The following is a 17,692-nucleotide window of genomic DNA, read 5'->3' on the forward strand; positions in this document are numbered from 1 at the left end:
ATTTCGCGTGTCTTTTAATCTTTTATCTATTCAGATTTTTTTCTATGAATTACAAATTAGAGCTCACATCTTCATCCTCTTTTTTTAACCAAAATCGAAAATTCTACAATGGTAAGACAATCTTTCCATGTTGAAAAATATGTTTCCTCAACATCATTTTTAATGGACACAGTTTAGTAGAGATGCACCAAAATTTGGCTTTGACTTTGGTATTTGGTCAAAAGATGCCCTTTGGCTTCATCTTCAGCCTTGTTCCTTGAGAGGCTGAACAGCCAAGTTTAGATTTCAGTCTCATTTCAGTCTCATTAGCAACATTTCCTGGACTTGTGTATGATCCATGATCCTGTGGCCATGTTATACAACCTTTGCATCCAAGAAACATAATAATCTCTGTTATACAAATATAACATGTCATTTGGATTACTGTTAAAAATCACTTTCAAATATAGATAACTTTCTAGATACAACTCATAATGAATATCTTCTTTCTTGCTCTATTTAATGAAATTCTATCAGTCAGTTAATATTAAATGCATATAATTATAAAAGTAAAATGCTGTATCTCTCATATAATTATAAACATTGCCTCTTAATGTACAGGAATAATTTTTAAGAGCTTTCAGGTGTCTAAATATAGAAGGAAAGATTGATAGGTAATAAGATACTTTAAGAAGATATTTTTTGAGGCAACAGCAATAAAACATTAAAATAATAATATGAAGCAGAATAAGAGAGTTCTAATCTTTATAGAATTATTTGGGATACTAGCATTCTTAATACTAAACAAAATAACCTTTTAAAAATATAGTCAATTTTTCTTTATTCTATTTAGGCCACGAAGCTTTAATGAAAAGCCCTATTTGTAATTCTTTGTACATTGCAAAGATAAACTAAAATCAGAACGTCAACCAATTTCTCAATTTCATGAGGAAGAAAACCTCTAAAATTATATTTAGTGGTATCCATGGTAAATCATATGTGACCCCAAATAGCAAGGAATATAAAGGACATGAATAAAAGAAGAAATTATTAGAAAAAGTGAGGGTCACACTCCTGTACCACCATCAGTCAAAAATAAGCATCAATTTATTAACACAAATGTGTGTAATATATAACACAGAAGCAAGTTAGCTAATGCTAGTATTAGGAAATTAATATTCTTGTAACTATAGTGTTAAACTGTTAAGGATTGACAATAAAATTCATTAATAATGAAATCATCATCTCAAATAATCTCCGATCAAATTTTAGATGTACCCTTTTATCAAACACATTAGCCCTATGAGGTGATATCCGTGGAATACTGATCTTAACACTTGGCCATCTGGCAGTCAGCCAAAGTGTGTATTGAGTGCATCTCTAACTTTAGATTATTTCCAATTTCTCACTATTATTAGCAACATTGCAATGAATGTCCTAGCACAAACAACTCTGTGGGGCTCTATGATTATTTCCTTGGCCGAATTCCTAGAAGTGGAGTAGCTGGGTCAAAAGAATCCGTATTGCCAAAGTACCCTCCAGAAAGTCTGTACCAGCTTCCCTTCTATAAGAGGAATGGAGTAGAGTGAGATTGCATCCTGGCTCCTCATCAGCCATGGCACCTGCATCTTCCACCTCCCACAGAGATTGGCAGTTGGATGGTTGAGAGTAGCATCCTTCCAACAGCTCCAAACTCTCCTGGATCCCATCACTGTGATCATAGCTATAATTTATTTTGTGTTTACCTTGCTTCCAGGATTATGGTAGACACTTTAGGTACTTCTTGTATTTTAATCTTTACAGTGATGGTACAAAGTAGATATCACTGGCCTCGTTTTACAGATGAGGAAATAAGCTCAAGGGCTGAGTGGCCCTGCTCCTAGTTCCAATGGAAGGCCTCAGAGGCCTGACCAAGCAAGAGTCTGCAAAGCTTTTCAGTCCAAAGGTAAATGAAACTCGTAAAGTCCAATCCTCATGATATCAGCTGTCTAGCCCCTTGGGGGATGAGTGGTCCCCTGGCCCTTCTAGCCTGCATAAATGTTCCAGCCAGGGGTTGAAGATAGAAGAAAGGCGAAAGGCAGTGCCTACTGAACCCACTCTGCTCTGGGCTCAGCTCTGCACGAGGCACTTAATACGTATTCACGTGCATCGCTTCTTGGTGGTTTCTGAAGGAAACTTCACCAGAGCGTGTGTCTTCTCTGAGGGAGCTGCTCCTCTGTCTGGTGTGTGTGTGTGCACGTGTAACTCGGAATCTAATAGCCCTAGGAGCAGGTCAAGTTGTTGGCCATTGCGTCCCCTACCATAGCAACTTATCACTTGAGCACATGAGGGGAAGGAGTATACGTAGTGAACACATGCCAGGGGTTTAATGTACATTATCTCACGTAGGTCTCAAACTGTCAGGTGAGATATCCTCATCTTATCAGAGAGGAGTCAGAGGTTTAGGAAAATGTTCAAGAGCTACAGCTAGTACATGGCGAGGGACCTGAATTGTCCAGGATAGATAGACATACTTTCTCTGAGACAGACAGGCAACTATGTCCTCATTCATCTCTTTAACCCTTGTCCTATATTGGACTGTGAGCTCAGGAAGGGCAGGGGCTAGGCTCTGTCCATGTTGTACCCGCAGTGCCCAGCATGGAACCTGGCCCAGAGCAGTTACTCAGAACATGCACACAGAGTAGAAGGAAGAATGAATGGACTCTCCCAGGGCCTGGGTAACGAAACTGTGGGAGACAGACTGCTACAGACCCTCTGTTTGAGCCAGAGATGCCCATGCAAGGGAAGATGCATCTAGGGCCACTGTGTACAGTTGCTCAGGCACTGCACTACACAGTTCCAGGGAGCATCATTTTCATACTTCAGGCATTGAGGATTTGTATGGTTGTTATGACAATTTTCCAGTAGATGGCAGTAAAGCGTCTTGGGTTGGAGCACTTTTTTCTGTGTAAATGCACTGTTTGGGCTATCTGCAGTGCCGGTTCGTCTGCCAGCCCTCCAATCTGCTGAGGGGTTGCCTGACACCCTTTCCCAGGCTTGTCCCAACTCCTTTTCACTTCCGGTCTTTATAAACCACACTCAGGGCATTAGTGTCGGCCTGGCGACTTCAGGGGAAAAAGCCATCAGAGCTAGAAATCCCCAACTGCGTTCTTTGTTCTGAAGAAGGTAACGTTTATGATCAGAAGCCCTGGGTTCAAGTCCTAGCTGCTGCATTTTCTAGTCTTGGGCAATTGACTTGCTAAGTTCTGGAACTTAGCTTTTTCTTCTAGAAAGAGTGCAGTAATAATCCCTACCCTTGAGTTTTTGAGGAACAAACATTACCCTGCACATGGCCTTGCATTGCTAGCTGCAAAGCATGACTGCCCTGGAGTATCTTGCATTAATAAAACACAGGGCTCTTTCAGGCGACTCCAGAAGGATATGCTGCACTATTAGGGCAGGGGTGTGCTGCAGACCATCTGACTCCTGCTCTGTCACCCCCACCCCACTCATCTTCTCCTAGGGGATCTCTCTCCTGGTCTCCACCACCACTCATCTCTAGGAGGTTCTTCAGACACCTTCAGTCTCTGCTCCAAACTCCTTAGTACAGTACAAATATTTATTGAGCATTTGCTATGTGCTGGACCCTGAGTCAATCTCTACCCTCTAGTCGCTTAGCATCTCACGGGGCCAGTAAAGTTAGCGTAGTTCCCATTTTGTTTCTGAGTCTTGAGGCCCCATCCCATTCTTATGGGACTTTAGGGCGAAGAAGGCCTTGCCCAGTCTCTCCCTTTCTAGTTCCAAGTCACTTAATGACTGGACACTATATTTGGCCCTAATCAATGTAAATAACTTCCGAGGTCCAGACCCAGAGAGGCTTAGCTGGGGTATTCCCTGCCCCTCTCCTACTGGGGGAAGCCCAGGTCAGGGAAGCAGGACACGAACTCACCGTGGGGTTTACCTAGAATTTGGTTTGGCTATGAAGAAACAAGAAACTCAATAGTAATAGTGGCTTAAATAAGGTAGACAGGTATTGCTCTCATATGTAAATGAAGTCTAGAGCTAATATAGTCACTCTACAGTGTCAGGAGGGACCCAAGCCCTTTCTAGCACTCTGTCCTTTCATTCCTCAGGTGTAGTTCTCATCATCTTGATGGAGGTGGCATTTTAGGGCTGGTGAAGCTCTTCATGGCATCAGGACCCAGGCTTCTTCTATATTGTTTTCCTATCATTCTTAGCATGCAGCTCCTACCTCATGGCCCAAAATGGCTGCTCAAGCTCCAGCCATCAGGTCAACATTTCACCAGTGTGAAGTAGAAAAGAAGGCTGAGCATAGGCACACTGTCTTGGCCTAAGGACACTTCCTGGAAGTTACTTATGATATTTTCATTTATCTCCCATTGGTTAGAACTTAGTCATATGATCATATCTAGAAACAAAGAAGGCTGGGAAATTAGTCTTTATTCCAGGTAGGTCTAATTCCCATGGAAGAAAAGAAGGATGATTATTGAGGAATCATGAGACATCTCTACCACATCTTGCCTATAAGGTATCATTTCTGCATACAGAAGTTGCCTCTGCCTAGCAGTCTCCTTGGCATGAATCAACCAGGACAATAACCCAAAACCCATAAGATCACAGAAGAAGAATTATACCAAGACAGTAATGAGGTAATTTCTTCTCTGTGTATAAATGACATTTGTGTTTGGCTGTGATTATCATCATGGCCAACATTCAGTACTGTAAACATCCCATGTTCTCAGCTGCACATAGTCTTGACTCTGCTGGCCCAGCTATAGCATCCCTCCCTCATCCCTGACATGAACCCACTATGTATAAAACACTGCCCCTCATCCTTTTCTAGAGTGAAATCTGGCTGAAGTGACTGAGGGAAGCATGAGGGGGAGGCCCCGTGACAACGGCTGCTGCACGGCCAGAGCAAAGCAGCGGTTGCCGTGGTGAGTTGGGCAAAGAGGCTTCTAGGATGCTGCTAAAAGTATTTTCCTGACTTGCCACTGCCTTTTCTTTCTCGCTTAGGAGACACCTCTTGGGTGCTATAGCCCCTCAGTCCCACCTTCTCTCTCCTTCCCCACTTTAAAAATACTCATTTCCCTGATCATTACCTGTTCCTGTAAGAAGGGGATCTCAAGCCCTCAGGCACCCTAGGGTGTGGATGAGGGATGGGATATTGACATTGTTTTTCTCCGCACCCTCACACCAGCTCTGTACCTTAGGTACTTCATCCCCATTTGACGGATGAAGATGCCGAGCCTGAGAGCTGCTAAGCCATTGGCCCTGGTCACCCAGCTCGTAGGTGGCAGCCCTGTAACTGGACATAGCTCTTTGATTCAAAGACCCACAACACTTTCATGAGTTATCCAGTCCAGGTAAGATTCTGACTGCCGAATTTCAAGCATGCTGCCAGGTGCGGAGATGACATTTGGGGCAGCCCACATCCTGGAACAGGGCTTGAGGACAGAAAATGTTTGCAGCACTGACTGTATCCCCTACACCCCACTTTTCAGGGAGATGCTTAGATCAGGGAGAGAAAATATAACTTTGCTGGTAATGTTAGTAATAAGTCATGTAATGGGCCTGTGGTTCGGGCAGAAACTTGAGGAAAAAAAAGCTGTAGGCACCATTGGCTGCCCTCCAGCCCTGTCCGCCCCGTGCTCCCTGGGCAGCTTCCCCACACTTAGACCCGTGATCTCCAGGGACACTGGCTCTGCCCTCTCTCCCATCTCCCCAGTCCCAGAAAAATCATTCCTTCACTTAGCAAGGGAGGCCTCATACCTTTGCCTTCAGTTCCCCATTCCACCCCTTGGCTCTTCCCTCTTTGTTCCTCAGTCCCGGGGCTGCTAGATCTGGGTAATGCTGGGAACTTCACAGAGGGTCCAAAAGTGGAGGGGTGCCTTCTCCCCTCTGCAGGCCAGCTCCCCAGAGAATTCCATACCTGGAGGCCTGTCTGGGCAACCTGCCCCCATCTCCGCACAGCTCCATTCAGCAACTAAGAGGAGGAGAAGGGGAGAAGGGGAGAAGACTGGGATGGCAGTTAGGGGTTAAGATCGTCTCAGCTCATACCCTGAAACAGGTGCTCGATGTTCTCCAATTTCATATGCACACGCCTGCTCCTACATACAAACACACGCTCATGCACATGCCAGCATGCTTGCACTCATGCACTCAAACGCTCACAAATACATACACGCATACAGACACATGCAGACTTACGCACACACTCATATACACCTCAGTCCAAGTTCTAAGGCAGTGTGCTCTTATGGGTCAGAGTCTGAGCTCGTAAGTCAGACAGGAGCTTTTTCACAACCGCAATATAGTCTTTAAACAAAAGTTTCTAGTTTCAGAAGGCAGTATATGAGATTTGAACCATACCAAGGTGCAACGAGTATGGTGTTAACTTCCTCCCTGCTGCTCTCAGTCTCGAGTTCTCCTCCCTAGGGGCAACCCTCGTCACCTTCCAGTGCTTGAGCGTGCTGGCCCCCTGGCACGCTGCCCTGCACTCTGCTTTAGTTCCTGTTTGTGCGAATGTACCACTTGGGCCATCTGTGGTGCCGGGTGCAAGTCTGCCAGGCTCCGAGCTGCTCCGAGGTTGCGGGACACCCTTTCTTCGCGCGATTGCTATACCTGGTGACTGCTCACATTCATGGACATACGGAGCGCCTCGGCCTTTTTAATGGCAGCCCAGCGTCCCATCATGCACGTGCACCGTGATTCACTTAATGCGCCCTACTAAGTGAGCACGGTGTGCTTCAGCTGCTCGCTTCGCTTTATTTGTCGCTACCTCCGGGTCTTTAGTGAGTGCCCGCCCATGTGCTTTAGCCACATGGATATGCGTATCTGTCAGAACTGGGTATGAAGGAGGGACCTGGCCCAGTTATCTGGCCGCTTGTACCTTACTTTCTGAATCTGGATGATGACAATCAGAGCAATGACCTCGAAGGGTGAGATGATATGACATCATTATGTTGCGTGCCTAGCACAGTGAAGAGCACAGGGGAGGAGCTCGGGAATGAGTGAGCCAGGGACCATGGCAGGAGTCTGCCCAGCTCCCCTGCTCAAGGCCACCAAGGTTAGATTACAGGAGCCCTTGTGAGAGGGTCAGAGACCTTAATGCCTTTAGCCAGATAGTATGGGTGCCACAGGAAGAGAAGCAGGGAGTGAGGGAAGGGTGGGTAAGGAGGCCCAGGAGAAGCACTGGAGCCAGAGTGAGGAGCGGGCCTGGATTCCTGCGGAGTCATTCCCACTGGAGCTCTGAAGGAGGGGGCGGGCCTGCGGCGATGATTGAGGGAGGGGGGGCCTCAGCATGCAATACACACACACACACACACACACACACACACACACACACACACATCGCACCTCCCAGCAGAGAGCAGCTTTGTTCTCCATAAAATATAAAAGCCATGGAAACAAAGGAAAGGCTGCTCCCACTGCCGCCCTCCGCCTCTGTCTTCGCCTGTTCACCTCCTTCTATCCTCACCCAGCCCCTCTCTGTCTCCACTCCCCTTCCACCAGTCCTCTCTTCTGTCCAGCCCCAATCCTGCCCGTAGGGCTACCAACTATCTTGGATGGCCCAGGATGACTGATAGTCTCAGGGACAAGTCCATCACCCTACCTGTCCGTCTCCATTCCCTTCCTCATCACCACTCCCTGGTCCTTCGTGAATCATGCTGACTGGCCTCGCTGGGGAGATAGAAGCTTCCTGGCTGAGGTGGCATTTTGAGGTAACGAACTTTCACAAAACTCATCAGGTACAGAGACCAGTGAGGCTAGGTCCCTGTGCAGAGGGGCTTATAGTCTGGGGGTAGAAAGGCTCAGGATGGAGTTAGTTCCCCCAGAGTGGGTTGGGTGCCAGTCCCCACAGGGTGGGGCTGCCTGTAAGTGGCAGAGATCAGATGGGCTGGGGCCTCAGAGGACAGGCTGCATGGAGGACATAACGCTTCCTTCCATTAAGTCACTTTTTGTCTTAGAACAAAATCTCAGCGCTTGACGGTTTGTTGTCTAACACCTGGCTCTATACCCGTCTGGACATATTTCTAGTCACATGGACCTGGTTTATGGAAAAGTCTTAACTTGACAGAATTCAAACAGGAAACATTTTTTGCTTTGTCTCTCATCACAGTCTTCACCCACGCTGGGTCACATCTCTTCCTCTGGCCCAGAACAATATTCCTGGCTGATTCCCAGTTTTCTGATCAGATTTCCTTTTTTTTCCCCCTCCCTCAATTATTGAGGATCCAGGTTCATCTAGTCCAATTTATTTATTTTTTATTTTTTATTATGGTGACTGGTTAATGATAGTCTAGTCCCAATTTAAAAGTTAAACATCATATACAAATACAGAGTGATTCTTCCCTCCAGGATCAAGCAAGACTAAGAATGGGGCTGGGGTGTCTCCTCTCTCCCTCCCCATCAGAGTGATTTCACATCCAGGTTTGAAGCTGGGCAGGAGGGGTGGGGATGAGGGCTGGAGGACAACAGCCACAGGTCTCGTTCTCTTGGCTAACTGCCTGTGAGCAGTGCTTGGGGCGGGGAGGGGGGGTGGGGCAGGCTTCCAAGCGGGGTGAGCTGCTGAATTCTCTGGAGAGAGGGCTTCTCCAGCTAGACTTCCCTCCACATACCCTGGCATCCTGAGCCTCGAGGCCACCACTGTGATTCCTCCCCGGTTACCTCCCAAGGTTTACCTGAGCCACAGAAAACTCCTGCACCCTTGCTGGACAAATGCGGACATGCAGCCACCTCTACGGCCCGTGGTGCTGCCTATTTCCCTTCCCATCTCCCCTTCCATAGGGCGCAGGGCAGGTCAGTCAGCAGGATACCAGTCCCTCCCCTCACAGGCACTCTGCTCTCTGTGAGCGAGTCTCTTGCAGCCCTCCCTCTACCTCCAGAAAGGGAGGGGGGATGGGGGGGACAGTAAACCCCCGCCCTAGCCTGGGAACCTCTGACCTGCGCCATCATAGGGCCTAATGCCCAGGAGCACCCCATGCTAATGGGCTAATGTTCTGCTGTCTTGAAATTCTTTATAATTTTTGAACAAAATTTACTTGTTTTCATTTTTCACTGGCCCCGGAAAATTCTGTCCCTCCTGGAACTGACTGCTCTGACCATCTTCATCTGTTTGTAGAAAGGAGGAAAGGGGCGATGGTGCTAGTTAGAGTTAGCGGGGCTGGTTCCGACACCTGAAAAGACCCTGGGAAGGGCCACACTCTACAGTGATTTCCACCTCCCTTTACAGTGAGGGATGCTCCCATTATCCTCCAAGCCTGCTGCTGAGCCCCTTTAGTGAAGTTTTCATTTCAGTTATTGTACTTTTGAACTTCAGAATTGTGGGGGTCTTTAACCTCAGTAAGACATCAACACAAGGACCCAAGTATTCTTTAATGACCTCGTCCTGTAGGACGTAGGCTTCGAGCCCACAGCTCTGCCTGGAATGCCGTTTGGGTAAATTCTGCCGGGGAAAACCCTCCTTCTCAAATGTCTTCAAAGTTCCAACACAGCAGTGGTGCATCCTTTGTGATGTCATTAGCATCTGCCGCTGACCCAGCCTATCAGAAGTTTCCAATATTGATAATTGGTGGTGGATGAAAATGACCTCTAGCCAGTCATGAATTTTCCCTCTTCCAGGAGAGAAGTACTAGTGAAGGAGTTTTCTGCTAGCTAACAGCATCTACCTGTTGGGGTCTTGGTGAGTGAGTCCCCAGGGGAAATGGGGGACAGGGAGGCGAGGGTCGTGCCAGCAGAGTGGAGGCCTAGATGCTCTGCCATGAAGGGCCAAGTGATTAGAAGGCCCTGACTTCTCCACTCTGGCCCAACAAATTGGGAAATGTCAACTTCCAATGAGGGGTCAGTGCTGTGTTCTAGACCTAAACCCGAAGTCTTTCCTCTCTTAAAATCTATAGCCCTATGTGTGGTTAAACAGAGGAGACTGGAAAAATAATTTTTCATTTCAATACATTACTCCCCTACCTTCTGTATGGAAAACAAACTCCCTTCTGTATGGAAAGGCAAGTTAGAGTGTGTGATATAAGCCTAAGCACCCCAAATGGACCCACTTTCTTGAAGAGTCTTGATTTGGCTCTTGAGGACAGGGGATGCCCTAGAATATCTGGATTGTCATTTAAAGCGTGAACAGTGACATGATTCTGCTTTGAAAATACTGTCCCCATCAATGACATGAGTTTACATTGTAGGTCCTATAGAAAAATCTGTGGCATCTCACGCTCATTCCTCCTGCACCGCACCCTGCTTACTCTGTACCTAGCGGTCTCACCTAGCACCAGGCCTTGGGATGATTGGGGACATTCGTGTAGCTCTCCTGCCTTGCAGCTTATTAAATTCACTGGAGTTGAACTTTTGAGAAAGAGGCGGTGAGCACACCTAGCCGACTTTCCTGAGCCTCCCACTTTTCCCCTCTCATTTTGAGTTATCTTGGAAAACTCATCTGGGCAGAGCCGAAAAGCCACGCACAGTTGTGTAGATTGTGTACAGTTGTGTTTGTGTTTAGCAATTATAAATCAATTCTGCAGTGAACATTCTTGTGCATGTAGGCCTTTCTGAGCTCAGGGGAGCATTCCTGATGAAATGGTTTCTAGAAAACAGAGGTGAAGTCCCAGGGCTCATAACACTTTTGGCAATGGGGGCTGTCCCCCTGCGGCTCTTCTCTGGAATGGTCTAGGACCTCAGGCAATTTCACTGATCAATATTCCAAATCAGTCAGTGGGCCCCTGCTAAGCTCTGACATCTACAGTAACACAGGCTTCATCCCTACTGCCATTAGGAAGGATTTACTGGGTCAGGGAGCTATGCCAGATACTAGGAATAAAAAGAAAAAGGAGATACAATCTGACAACAGGACTTATGATGTAGTGGGGGAGAAGGTAAATACATTGAATCAAAATCTCTGCTTTCTGACCCTTCAGGAAAGGTATCATTTTGGATGGCTGAGTTTTTTGGATGCTGAAGGTTTTTACCCTTTCGCATACAAGTTTTATTTCATGCTAACCATTTTTTTTTAATCAAAAATACTTTCTAAATATGTCATATAATTGCTTTCTTTTTAAAGTAAAATATTCAATCAGAGCATTATATTTCTCCTAATGCTTCAGGATTATTATCATGAGCATATTACAATGCAGTCTCCACGGCCACTTGGAGTGACCCTGAACTAAATAGCCCCAAGTTTCTGAGTTAGTTTTAAGCTTGTTTTATCTCCTCTTGCTCTTGACTTTTGCTGATTTCACTGTGCTTGCTTTTTTTATGCCCTTCCCCCCCACCCCAATATGCTCCTGCTCATCTGCTGTGGGCTTGAAAATCAGGAAACTAGGTTTATCGGTGAGGGTATTGGTTCAGTTACTGTTACAGAGACCAAGGTGGTCAGCAGTCCAGGTCAGCATGAAACCCAGGCACTTAATGTCTTGTTAACTGTCCAGTCCTATGGTGCCGTCCGCGTCGGCATCATCAGAGCCGCCCCCCACCTCCATCCCTATGTCCACAGTCTAGTCTGCACGAGGGGGAATGAGGAATGGAAAGCATGCAGCATATTTCTAAGAATGTGGCCTAGAAGTAAAATATATCACTTCCACTCACATCCCATTGGCTAGAACTTAGTCCCATTAGTCACAGCCAGTCAATGAGGTAGGTACTATTATTGGACTCCTATTATTTGCATTATGGCACCCATTTTATGGATATGAAAATTAATCTCAGAGTGATTAAATAACTAGTACAAGGCCACACAGCAGGGCCCAGATTCGAACCAAGGTTCAGCTGGATCCAAAGACCATGGCATGCTCTTTCCACCTAACGCAGGGCTTTTCTGAAGGAACAGCTTTAACCCCCATGCACAAGACCCTCGTTCTTCCACCCTGGGCTCAGACACTAGCTCTGTAATGAGGAAGGTGAGAAGGAGGACAAGCTGCTCTTTTGTCGAATTCTACTCTCTCCTGTCAGTACCATAACAACAGCAACAACTAATATTTAGTGAGCATCTACTTGATGTATGAAGTCTCGTTTAATCCTCTCAACCATGCTTTAAGGTTGTTGTTACCATTTCCCCCATTTTAGATATGCAAAGTATGTAGCTCAGAGAGGTTAAGTCCCATATTTAGATGGCCCAGCTGGGATTCCAATCCAGGCAGCTAGAGTTTTCAAACATGACTCTTAGACCTATCCGCCTTATCTTTGTTCCTGCCAGCCCTTATCGCAGAAGAGAGCAATAGAAATGTTAGGGCCAACAGGGCTTTAGACCCCAATTAGCTCAGTCCTTTCTGGATTACAGATGAGAGGGAAAAACAAAGTCACAAAGATCAAGTGAGTTACCCAAGACTGCACAGCATACTAATGGCTGAGCCAGAGCTAGAATCCAGACCCCTGATACCCTGTTGCCCCTGGATAATAGATGTCCAAATGCTTTCCTCTCCCATGAAAGAATAAACAAATTAATGAATGGGTGAGTAAAGAAATAGATCTTTTTTTTTTTTCTTTTCAATGCCTACAGCACCTGGTCTTCCTAAGTGGTCTCCCATCCAACTACTAACCAGGCCCAACCCTGCTTAGCTTCTGAGAGTTGACATTGGGCTTGTTCAGGGTGGCATGGCCATAGACCAGGGACTGGGGTGCGAACCAAGGGCCTTCTGTGTGTAAAGTAGAACGTGCTACCCACTACACTATGGAACCACGTCCAGAAATTGACAGAATGTGTCTAGTGGCTCACTTTGGGTTTTCATGGAGCAGCTGCATCAGAAGAACCAGAGGGTGGGCGGTCTGGGGTGGGAGGCAGGTGCATGCAGGGAGAGACAGAACCAGGGTGTGCCAGCCTGAAGAGTAGTGTTTGAAAACTCTAGCTGCCTGGATTCGAATCCCAGCTGGGCCATCTAAATCTAGGACTTAACCTCTCTGAGCTACTGTGCTGCTGGTTATGGGGAACTGACCTATAATAGCATAGCTACCCCTACCCTCCTCCCAGTGTCACATGACCTTGTATTCACACTGCTTCCCCTATCCGCGTTTTATCATATTACTAACGACTCTGACAATTTCCTCCCATTATAAGGCTGTCGCGAGTCACTTTCGGAGACTCTTCAGCAGCCCTCATTTCACTTAGCTTCTGTACGGCAAGTACTGGAAAATGTCTACCGAGTAAAGGGGCCTAGGCCTCTGCCTGGGAGAGAGTGAGAGTGGCCGTTTGCTATTGCCCCTTACTTTTTACTTTTCGTACTGATCTTTGGGGGTTCAGAGTTGGCACCTGCGTCCATACCAGTGGTCTCTAGCAGAGGAGCCAGGACTCTGATGAAACCGGAGTCATGCAGGATTGTGACCCAGCCCAGTCTCTTGGGCCTCCCCGGCAGGCCTATGGCCACGTTGCAGACCTTTCCTTTGCTGAGGAAGAAGGAGGCCAGCACGGGTACCAGCCTCTGGACTGGTGCTGGAAGGCGGTGCCTGGGTGGGGCAGAGCGCTGCTACCTTTGTGGGGTTGTGTGTTTTTCTTGCTTTGGCTGACGGGACTGGGGAGTCTGGCAGGGGGTACATACCTCATAGGAGAGCTTGAGGTGGGGCGAGGGCTTAAGGCTGGCAGAGAGTAACAAGGCAGCTGGTGAGGCTTAAAGGGTGCAGGAGACTGGGCAGCAAGGGACCGGCAGCCTTGTATGTTTGCGATGGTAATTTGCAGATGGTTCCCGGTAGCGACAAGGTCTCTGAGGCGGAGCCTAGGTCTTTGCTTATGGTAATCCCGCTTGGGTTCCCCACCGGGTCACAGCGGCCTTGGGGCGGGGCCAACGTTGGCTCCTGCCGGGGAGGAGCTGGGATGCCGCTCCCTCGGTGATGCAGGGGAGAATTTGCTGACAGTCCCTTGCCAGGTGGGCCGGCTACACTAGGCCAGCGATGAGGAGAACGGGCTGGCAGTCTCCTCCCAGGTAGGGAGCGTGTTTCCTGTCACCAAATCTCGGCAGCCTGAGCACCTTGCCTGGGGCTGGGGTCGTGTCGCGAAAGGAGCAGACGTGGTGAGCATAGGGTGGTGTGAGCCGAGACTGATCCGGCCGGCAGAAGGAGCGTAGAATCCGGGTCCTGGACTGGGGAGGAGGGTGGGGAAGGGCTGCTTGCTCGTGCTTTCCGGGACTTGGGAGTGGGAGGGATGGGGGTGGGGAGACTGCGCCACCCTCCTTTGCCATACTGGCTATCACCCAGGCTGGACCCGGGGTGGGGTGGGGGCGGGGGTAGAATGAGCCGCCCACTAGGCAGGGCCGTGGCGTGGTCCACCGTCTTCACTGGGTTGGGGGGGAGGGTGGGCAGGAGGCTTGCCTGGGGTCCCCCGCCGCCGGCCTGACAGCAGGTGGGAGTTGCCTGTCTGGACCACCCCCACCCAGGGATTCCCCAGGGCCGTGCCGCCCGCTCACTGGGCTGGGCTGGGAGGGGCGCGCTTTGCCCCTGCAGTCAAGTCCACCGTGATGAGTTATGACAGCGTCATTGCTGCGCTGCTGCTGGCTGGGAGTTGGGGGGTCTGTTCTCTGCTTGATAGGCTGGGCTCCTGGGCCCCCAGGAGCAAAGGATGCCACCTTTTCTCCTGTGCTTTCAAAGAAAGCTTCTTGCCTCCGTCCTCACCTTGGCCTTAGAGAGAAACTTTGGATTTGGACTATGGACCTGGGGAAACTGAAGGCGAGGGGTGCTGTGACTTCACCTAGACCACTTTGCAGGTCCTACAGAGCTGGCTTCCCAGGCACTGCCTTGACGGGATGGTCTCTGGGTTGGCGGCGGAAGGGGAGGATCTTGCTCGCTAGACCTCTAGTCCAATCTGGAGCGAACGTTCCATCCCAGAGTCCTCTCTCCTCACCCCCTGAGAATGGGGGGAGTTACAACTTCTGCATGGGACTCCAGGGTGTCATGGGAGTGAACACTGCTGCGATGAAAATTGTCTAGGGACAGGAGAAAATTACTCATGAAAAATGCTTATCTGAGCAGACGGGTCTATGGACCTCCTTGGATTCAGGGGGAGAATGAGAGTTGGCCTCAGGGAGAGGAAGGCCAAGGAGGCAGCCCAATTCTGGGCTTCAGCCTCATGTCCTGGCCTTGCTGGAAGGTAAGTGGAAGTTCCCAGGCTGTCGGGGGAAGCACGGAGCACAGGAGAGGGACTTTCTCCTTTAACGGCCTGCCTCTGCTGGAGAAGAGGCCAGGGAGCCATGCTGACCAGCCCACCTTCTCTCAGCATCACCCTCTGTGGTAGGTCACCTTATCCTTGCTCTCCCCCAACTCCTGTCCCCAGGAGAAATGGATGACATAGGATCTGTTGCCCTTGGAGGTGAACCTTTCCTGAATTTACCTTGTCCTCTTTATCAATGGGGCAGGTGCCTTTCTCTGAAGCGTAAATTGAGGCAGGTAGAGAGCGCTGTTTTAAAGCTTGAGCCAGCCAGTGTCATCATGTGGGTGAAGAACTGAGGCACAGAGGCTGTAGCGAGTTGTGTGGGTGAGGAAACTGAGGCACAGAGGCTGTAGCGAGTTGTCCCAGGTTTCTTGCCTGCACACAGGCTTCTTGACCCCCTGGCCCACCACAGGGCGGCCTGGACGAGGCCGCCTCCTCTCTCCTCTTCTCCCCTCACAGCCCCCAGCCCAGGTAAGGTGAGGCTGTGAGCGCCTTCTGATGGGTGGAGGAGGGTTGTCAGGGATGGGGAAGAGCTCCACCATTGTTTCCTCCTTTAAAATATGTGTTCAAGTTACTTGGGAAAGAAGCAACTTGAAAAGGGGGCCGAAGTCACGTGGTCACCTTCTCATTGTGCCCACCCCCCCACAAGGGACACACAATTTCTATGGGTCTCCCAGAGCCAAGAGCAGTTGTCCCTCCTGCCCAGGTGACCACAGCCAGGAGGTGGTCCACAGCAGAGAGACTTCAGCTTTCTCTCTGACAGCATCGCAAGATGGGAAGTTCTGCCCAGCCTGTTTTTCTGAGTGGAAGGGGGTTACCATGTGCCTGGCACATGAGTTGCTACTTTTCAGACACACCCTCTGAGCTCAGAGTCCCTGAAGCTGGCCCCTGGTGATCACGGCGTGCCTTGGCCCCCAGTAATCACTAAGGTGACCTGTGGGAGGGAATGGGGTTTCCAGTACCAGATCAGACTTGGCTGCCCATGGGGTGACAGTACAGTGCCAGAGAGTGGAGAGGACGCACATGTGTCTAGCTCCTCTCCTAGGGTGCCCCAAGGGTCTCTGTCAGTTCTTCTCCAGGAAGAAAGTCACACCCCATGGTTCTGGGAAACTGGTGGTGTGCCCCTCCTGCCTAGCAAAGGCAGAGTCAGGCCTTGAGAGGCCCTGGTTTGTAGGAGGTGAACCACTTGCGAAGCATAGCACCTGGTTCTGGACCAGAGTCCCTGTTGGCTGGCCCTCTGCCCTCAGTTTCCCTACCTGACAGCTGGGCATGAAAACACTTTCCCACGTGGATGGTGGGCTTCGGAAACATGTCAAGTGTGTATTACAGGTGGGAAGTATTATTCCTGGAGACTCTGGTCTCAGTCGAAGCCTCCGTTTCCGGCCTTCACAGGGGAACTGTGGCTGTTCCCTCCATAAAGGATGCCTTGCACCTCTACGGCCAGTCTCAGGTGCCCTTCTAGGCTTGGAAGGCAGGCCATCCACCCCAACCCACTTCGAGTTGTATTTCGACCCTTTCAAGAACTTCCTTTCCCTGCTCCTCACTGTCTGTGATATATAACAGGATTTCCAGGCCATAAAATGCTGGTGACTGGCAGCACAGTAGACCTTCCTACAGGCCTACGTCCTCCCCACTGACTCCCGAATCCCATGGACACTCTATTGTGAACCATTTTTTTCTTCCTGAAAAGCAGCTGATGAGAGAACCATAGAGATAATGGCCATAAAGTGGTGGGAGTTCTTTGCACAGCTTGTCCAGGGTGCGTGGAATCTGCGGGGTATTCGGGCTCTGCTCGCAGAAAGGCTGTAATGAAAGTGCTTAGGGGAACTGATCAGCTTCAAGTGAGATCAACAGCTTTTAGTGCACCGTTTTGCCTGACGTGGGCCTAGCATTCTCGCTTCTTCCCTGTCCTGGGAGAGCAGTGGTTTTCACAACTGACACATCAGTATGAGTGGTGTAAACTGGACTCTCATTCTTACCCATGGATTGGCCGGTGCAAGTCATACAAAATGAGGTTATAGGGGGAGCTGAGATGAGAATGTGGGCAGCTCGTGAGGTATGCTGTCTCCTTGTCCGAGATCTGTCTGGGTGGCTCTGGACCAACCAAGGAAGAGCACCTGTGGCCAGAACTCTGCATCCTTTGTTTCTAGGGCAGGGTAGACACCTGAGCTGCCATATTCCTTCCCAGCACCCCTCACCTGGTACTAAAATGTGCAGAGGCAGGGTGAAAGGGGTGGGGGTGCCCCACTGCCACTTCCTGCCTTCTCCTGGTGATTAGTGGTGTTTCAAAAGGGAACTGAAGCCTGGACCTGCTTAGAAAATAAATAAGATCCAAGTGTCTTGGGCTCCCACCTTCTACTTCCCACCCTTCCACTTTGCTGTTTTGCATGAGCACCCTCAAGATGAGATCCGAAGAGCTGGGCTGGGGGTGGCTGAAGTATGGCACCGCCCTGTGCCTGCAGACCTTTGCTCATGCCAAGTCAGAGCCTCTGGCATCCTCGGAGGATCAGAGGCAGATGGGCCAGGCCAGCTTCCAGTGGGAAGCCAAGCCTGCTCTCCTCATCACTGAGTGGCCTCGCCAAG

General features: G+C 49.2%; 1 protein-coding gene and 1 pseudogene across 4 annotated transcripts in view; one reads left to right on the forward strand and one right to left on the reverse strand.

The window, feature by feature from the left end:
• Positions 1-17,692, forward strand: part of TMEM63C (transmembrane protein 63C) — an 86,509-nt gene that overhangs the window by 6,829 nt on the left and 61,988 nt on the right. The window contains exon 1 of one of the 4 annotated variants that reach the window (XM_016156644.2): positions 13,708-13,889. The exons of 1 other annotated variant lie outside the window; for it this stretch is intronic. The gene's annotated coding sequence lies outside the window, so the exon portion shown is untranslated. 2 more of the 4 variants (XM_016156642.2, XM_016156640.2) reach the window with 2 other exon arrangements.
• Positions 12,467-12,582, reverse strand: LOC118600829 (annotated as a pseudogene).

Source organism: Rousettus aegyptiacus, unplaced genomic scaffold, assembly GCF_014176215.1.
Source record: "Rousettus aegyptiacus isolate mRouAeg1 unplaced genomic scaffold, mRouAeg1.p scaffold_m13_p_3, whole genome shotgun sequence".
Taxonomy (NCBI): Eukaryota; Metazoa; Chordata; class Mammalia; order Chiroptera; family Pteropodidae; genus Rousettus; species Rousettus aegyptiacus.